Here is a 7,841-nt window from a genome sequence, read left to right as displayed (position 1 = left end):
GTTACTTTCAGTATCATTACCGTCTCTACACAGCGGAACTTTAGACGTTGCAGAATTAAACCAAGTCAATGGCTGTTCCACTGTAAATGGTACCAGGTAGGTTACTGAAATCAGCTTGCATTGGAGTATTCCATGGCACTGAGCACTCTACATGCAAAATCAATACAGTTCCAAACCACCCAGAGTAGTTATGTACACAACCTTACCACAGAATGCATTGAATAGAAAGTAATGCATTCAACTCAATGGAGTGCACAGTTGAGTTTTGCTGATAACTACTATGTGCTAACATGATGTAAACATTGTTCGTACGCTAACCATATGATTTAGAGTTGTCTGCAACCAATTTTATCAGTGTGCTACCTATGCTCCAGAAGTTACTTTCAGTAACATTACCTTCTCTACACAGTGGAACTTTAGACTTTGCAGAAGTAAACCAAGTCAATGGCTGTTTCAATCGAAATTGTAACAGGTAGGTTACTGAATTCAGCTTGCATTGGAGTATTCCATGCCACTGAGCACTCTACATGCAAAATCTATACAGTTCCAAACCACCCAGAGTAGTTATGTGCACAACCTTACCACAGAATGCATTGAATAGAAAGTAATGCATTCAACTCAATGGAGTGTACAGTTCAATTTTGCTGATAACTACTATGTGCTAACATGATGTAAACAATGTTAGCACACTAACCGTATGATTTAGAGTTGTCTGCAACCAATTTTATGAGTGTGCTACCTATGCTGCAGAAGTTACTTTCAGTATCATTACCTTCTCTACACAGCGGAACTTTAGACCTTGCAGAATTAAACCAAGTCTATGGCTGTTCCACTGTAAATGGTACCAGGTAGGTTACTGAAATCAGCTTGCATTGGAGTATTCCATGGCACTGAGCACTCTACATGCAAAATCAATACAGTTCCAAACCACCCAGAGTAGTTATGTACACAACCTTACCACAGAATGCATTGAATAGAAAGTAATGCATTCAACTCAATGGAGTGCACAGTTGAGTTTTGCTGATAACTACTATGTGCTAACATGATGTAAACATTGTTCGTACACTAACCATATGATTTAGAGTTGTCTGCAACCAATTTTATCAGTGTGCTACCTATGGTCCAGAAGTTACTTTCAGTAACATTACCTACTCTACACAGTGGAACGTTAGCCTTTGCAGAAGTAAACCAAGTCAATGGCTGTTCCACTGTAAATGGTACCAGGTAGGTTACTGAATTCAGCTTGCATTGGAGTATTCCATGGCACTGAGCACTCTACATGCAAAATCTATACAGTTCCAAACCACCCAGAGTAGTTATGTGCCCAACATTACCACAGAATGCATTGAATAGAAAGTAATGCAATCAACTAAAAGGAGTGTACAGTTCAATTTTGCTGATAACTACTATGTGCTAACATGATGTAAACATTGTTAGTACGCTAACCATATGATTTAGAGTTGTCTGCAACCAATTTTATCAGTGTGCTACCTATGCTCCAGAAGTTACTTTCAGTAACATTACCTTCTCTACACAGTGGAACTTTAGCCTTTGCAGAAGTAAACCAAGTCAATGGCTGTTCCACTCTAAATTGTAACAGGTAGGTTACTGAATTCAGCTTGCATTGGAGTATTCCATGGCACTGAGCACTCTACATGCAAAATCTATACAGTTCCAAACCACCCAGAGTAGTTATGTGCCCAACCTCACCACAGAATGCATTGAATAGAAAGTAATGCATTCAACTCAAAGGAGTGTACAGTTCAATTTTGCTGATAACTACTATGTGCTGACATGATGTAAACATTGTTAGTATGCTAACCGTATGATTTAGAGTTGTCTGCAACCAGTTTTATCAGTGTGCTACCTATGCTACAGAAGTTACTTTCAGTATCATTACCTTCTCTACACAGCGGAACTTTAGACGTTGCAGAATTAAACCAAGTCAATGGCTGTTCCACTGTAAATGGTACCAGGTAGGTTACTGAAATCAGCTTGCATTGGAGTATTCCATGGCACTGAGCACTCTACATGCAAAATCAATACAGTTCCAAACCACCCAGAGTAGTTATGTACACAACCTTACCACAGAATGCATTGAATAGAAAGTAATGCATTCAACTCAATGGAGTGCACAGTTGAGTTTTGCTGATAACTACTATGTGCTAACATGATGTAAACATTGTTCGTACACTAACCATATGATTTAGAGTTGTCTGCAACCAATTTTATCAGTGTGTTACCTATGGTCCAGAAGTTACTTTCAGTAACATTACCTTCTCTACACAGTGGAACGTTAGCCTTTGCAGAAGTAAACCAAGTCAATCGCTGTTCCACTGTAAATGGTACCAGGTAGGTTACTGAATTCAGCTTGCATTGGAGTATTCCATGGCACTGAGCACTCTACATGCAAAATCTATACAGTTCCAAACCACCCAGAGTAGTTATGTGCCCAACATTACCACAGAATGCATTGAATAGAAAGTAATGCAATCAACTCAAAGGAGTGTACAGTTCAATTTTGCTGATAACTACTATGTGCTAACATGATGTAAACATTGTTAGTACGCTAACCATATGATTTAGAGTTGTCTGCAACCAATTTTATCAGTGTGCTACCTATGCTCCAGAAGTTACTTTCAGTAACATTACCTTCTCTACACAGTGGAACTTTAGCCTTTGCAGAAGTAAACCAAGTCAATGGCTGTTCCACTCTAAATTGTAACAGGTAGGTTACTGAATTCAGCTTGCATTGGAGTATTCCATGGCACTGAGCACTCTACATGCAAAATCTATACAGTTCCAAACCACCCAGAGTAGTTATGTGCCCAACCTCACCACAGAATGCATTGAATAGAAAGTAATGCAATCAACTCAAAGGAGTGTACAGTTCAATTTTGCTGATAACTACTATGTGCTAACATGATGTAAACATTGTTAGTATGCTAACCATATGATTTAGAGTTGTCTGCAACCAATTTTATCAGTGTGCTACCTATGCTTCAGGAGTTACTTTCAGTATCATTACCTTCTCTACACAGCGGAACTTTAGAGCTTGCAGAATTAAACCAAGTCAATGGCTGTTCCACTGTAAATGGTACCAGGTAGGTTACTGAAATCAGCTTGCATTGGAGTATTCCATGGCACTGAGCACTCTACATGCAAAATCAATAAAGTTCCAAACCACCCAGAGTAGTTACGTACACAACCTTACCACAGAATGCATTGAATAGAAAGTAATGCATTCAACTCAATGGAGTGCACAGTTGAGTTTTGCTGATAACTACTATGTGCTAACATGATGTAAACATTGTTAGTATGCTAACCGTATGATTTAGAGTTGTCTGCAACCAATTTTATGAGTGTGCTACCTATGCTGCAGAAGTTACTTTCAGTATCATTACCTTCTCTACACAGCGGAACTTTAGACCTTGCAGAAATAAACCAAGTCAATGGCTGTTCCACTGTAAATGGTACCAGGTAGGTTACTGAAATCAGCTTGCATTGGAGTATTCCATGGCACTGAGCACTCTACATGCAAAATCAATACAGTTCCAAACCACCCAGAGTAGTTATGTACACAACCTTACCACAGAATGCATTGAATAGAAAGTAATGCATTCAACTCAATGGAGTGCACAGTTGAGTTTTGCTGATAACTACTATGTGCTAACATGACGTAAATATTGTTCGTACACTAACCATATGATTTAGAGTTGTCTGCAACCAATTTTATCAGTGTGTTACCTATGCTCCAGAAGTTACTTTCAGTAACATTACCTTCTCTACACAGTGGAACTATAGTCTTTGCAGAAGTAAACCAAGTCAATGGCTGTTTCAATCGAAATTGTAACAGGTAGGTTACTGAATTCAGCTTGCATTGGAGTATTCCATGCCACTGAGCACTCTACATGCAAAATCTATACAGTTCCAAACCACCCAGAGTAGTTCTGTGCACAACCTTACCACAGAATGTATTCAATAGAAAGTAAAGCATTCAACTCAAAGGAGTGTACAGTTCAATTTTGCTGATAACTACTATGTGCTAACATGATGTAAACATTGTTAGTATGCTAAGCATATGAATTAGTGTTGTCTGCAACCAATTTTATCAGTGTGCTACCTATGCTCCAGAAGTTACTTTCAGTAACATTACCTTCTCTACACAGTGGAACTTTAGCCTTTGCAGAAGTAAACCAAGTCAATGGCTGTTCCACTCTAAATTGTAACAGGTAGGTTACTGAATTCAGCTTGCATTGGAGTATTCCATGCCACTGAGCACTCTACATGCAAAATCTATACAGTTCCAAACCACCCAGAGTAGTTATGTGCACAACCTTACCACAGAATGCATTGAATAGAAAGTAATGCATTCAACTCAATGGAGTGTACAGTTCAATTTTGCTGATACCTACTATGTGCTAACATGATGTAAACAATGTTAGCACACTAACCATATGATTTAGAGTTGTCTGCAACCAATTTTATGAGTGTGCTACCTATGCTGCAGAAGTTACTTTCAGTATCATTACCTTCTCTACACAGCGGAACTTTAGACCTTGCAGAAATAAACCAAGTCAATGGCTGTTCCACTGTAAATGGTACCAGGTAGGTTACTGAAATCAGCTTGCATTGGAGTATTCCATGGCACTGAGCACTCTACATGCAAAATCAATACAGTTCCAAACCACCCAGAGTAGTTATGTACACAACCTTACCACAGAATGCATTGAATAGAAAGTAATGCATTCAACTCAATGGAGTGCACAGTTGAGTTTTGCTGATAACTACTATGTGCTAACATGATGTAAACAATGTTAGCACACTAACCATATGATTTAGAGTTGTCTGCAACCAATTTTATGAGTGTGCTACCTATGCTACAGAAGTTACTTTCAGTATCATTACCTTCTCTACACAGCGGAACTTTAGACGTTGCAGAATTAAACCAAGTCAATGGCTGTTCCACTGTAAATGGTACCAGGTAGGTTACTGAAATCAGCTTGCATTGGAGTATTCCATGGCACTGAGCACTCTACATGCAAAATCAATACAGTTCCAAACCACCCAGAGTAGTTATGTACACAACCTTACCACAGAATGCATTGAATAGAAAGTAATGCATTCAACTCAATGGAGTGCACAGTTGAGTTTTGCTGATACCTACTATGTGCTAACATGATGTAAACATTGTTCGTACACTAACCATATGATTTAGAGTTGTCAGCAACCAATTTTATCAGTGTGTTACCTATGCTCCAGAAGTTACTTTCAGTAACATTACCTTCTCTACACAGTGGAACTTTAGCCTTTGCAGAAGTAAACCAAGTCAATGGCTGTTTCAATCGAAATTGTAACAGGTAGGTTACTGAATTCAGCTTGCATTGGAGTATTCCATGCCACTGAGCACTCTACATGCAAAATCTATACAGTTCCAAACCACCCAGAGTAGTTATGTGCACAACCTTACCACAGAATGCATTGAATAGAAAGTAATGCATTCAACTCAATGGAGTGTACAGTTCAATTTTGCTGATAACTACTATGTGCTAACATGATGTAAACAATGTTAGCACACTAACCATATGATTTAGAGTTGTCTGCAACCAATTTTATCAGTGTGTTACCTATGCTCCAGAAGTTACTTTCAGTAACATTACCTTCTCTACACAGTGGAACTTTAGCCTTTGCAGAAGTAAACCAAGTCAATGGCTGTTTCAATCGAAATTGTAACAGGTAGGTTACTGAATTCAGCTTGCATTGGAGTATTCCATGCCACTGAGCACTCTACATGCAAAATCTATACAGTTCCAAACCACCCAGAGTAGTTATGTGCACAACCTTACCACAGAATGCATTGAATACAAAGTAATGCATTCAACTCAATGGAGTGTACAGTTCAATTTTGCTGATAACTACTATGTGCTAACATGATGTAAACAATGTTAGCACACTAACCATATGATTTAGAGTTGTCTGCAACCAATTTTATGAGTGTGCTACCTATGCTGCAGAAGTTACTTTCAGTATCATTACCTTCTATACACAGCGGAACTTTAGACCTTGCAGAAATAAACCAAGTCAATGGCTGTTCCACTGTAAATGGTACCAGGTAGGTTACTGAAATCAGCTTGCATTGGAGTATTCCATGGCACTGAGCACTCCAAATGCAAAATCAATACAGTTCCAAACCACCCAGAGTAGTTATGTACACAACCTTAACACAGAATGCATTGAATAGAAAGTAATGCATTCAACTCAATGGAGTACACAGTTGAGTTTTGCTGATAACTACTATGTGCTAACATGATGTAAACAATGTTAACACACTAACCATATGATTTAGAGTTGTCTGCAACCAATTTTATGAGTGTGCTACCTATGCTACAGAAGTTACTTTCAGTATCATTACCTTCTCTACACAGCGGAACTTTAGACGTTGCAGAATTAAACCAAGTCAATGGCTGTTCCACTGTAAATGGTACCAGGTAGGTTACTGAAATCAGCTTGCATTGGAGTATTCCATGGCACTGAGCACTCTACATGCAAAATCAATACAGTTCCAAACCACCCAGAGTAGTTATGTACACAACCTTACCACAGAATGCATTGAATAGAAAGTAATGCATTCAACTCAATGGAGTGCACAGTTGAGTTTTGCTGATAACTACCATGTGCTAACATGATGTAAACATTGTTCGTACACTAACCATATGATTTAGAGTTGTCTGCAACCAATTTTATCAGTGTGCTACCTATGCTACAGAAGTTACTTTCAGTAACATTACCTTCTCTACACAGTGGAACTTTAGCCTTTGCAGAAGTAAACCAAGTCAATGGCTGTTCCACTGTAAATGGTACCAGGTAGGTTACTGAATTCAGCTTGCATTGGAGTATTCCATGGCACTGAGCACTCTACATGCAAAATCTATACAGTTCCAAACCACCCAGAGTAGTTCTGTGCACAACCTTACCACAGAATGCATTGAATAGAAAGTAATGCATTCAACTCAAAGGAGTGTACAGTTCAATTTTGCTGATAACTACTATGTGCTAACATGATGTAAACATTGTTAGTATGCTAAGCATATGAATTAGTGTTGTCTGCAACCAATTTTATCAGTGTGCTACCTATGCTCCAGAAGTTACTTTCAGTAACATTACCTTCTCTACACAGTGGAACTTTAGCCTTTGCAGAAGTAAACCAAGTCAATGGCTGTTCCACTGTAAATGGTACCAGGTAGGTTACTGAATTCAGCTTGCATTGGAGTATTCCATGGCACTGAGCACTCTACATGCAAAATCTATACAGTTCCAAACCACCCAGAGTAGTTCTGTGCACAACCTTACCACAGAATGCATTGAATAGAAAGTAATGCATTCAACTCAAAGGAGTGTACAGTTCAATTTTGCTGATAACTACTATGTGCTAACATGATGTAAACATTGTTAGTATGCTAAGCATATGAATTAGTGTTGTCTGCAACCAATTTTATCAGTGTGCTACCTATGCTCCAGAAGTTACTTTCAGTAACATTACCTTCTCTACACAGTGGAACTTTAGCCTTTGCAGAAGTAAACCAAGTCAATGGCTGTTCCACTCTAAATTGTAACAGGTAGGTTACTGAATTCAGCTTGCATTGGAGTATTCCATGCCACTGAGCACTCTACATGCAAAATCTATACAGTTCCAAACCACCCAGAGTAGTTATGTGCACAACCTTACCACAGAATGCATTGAATAGAAAGTAATGCATTCAACTCAATGGAGTGTACAGTTCAATTTTGCTGATAACTACTATGTGCTAACATGATGTAAACAATGTTAGCACACTAACCAT

The sequence above is a fragment of the Hypanus sabinus genome, chromosome 13 (genome assembly GCF_030144855.1).
Source record: "Hypanus sabinus isolate sHypSab1 chromosome 13, sHypSab1.hap1, whole genome shotgun sequence".
Taxonomy (NCBI): Eukaryota; Metazoa; Chordata; class Chondrichthyes; order Myliobatiformes; family Dasyatidae; genus Hypanus; species Hypanus sabinus.
Note: the sequence above shows the minus strand (reverse complement) of the source record.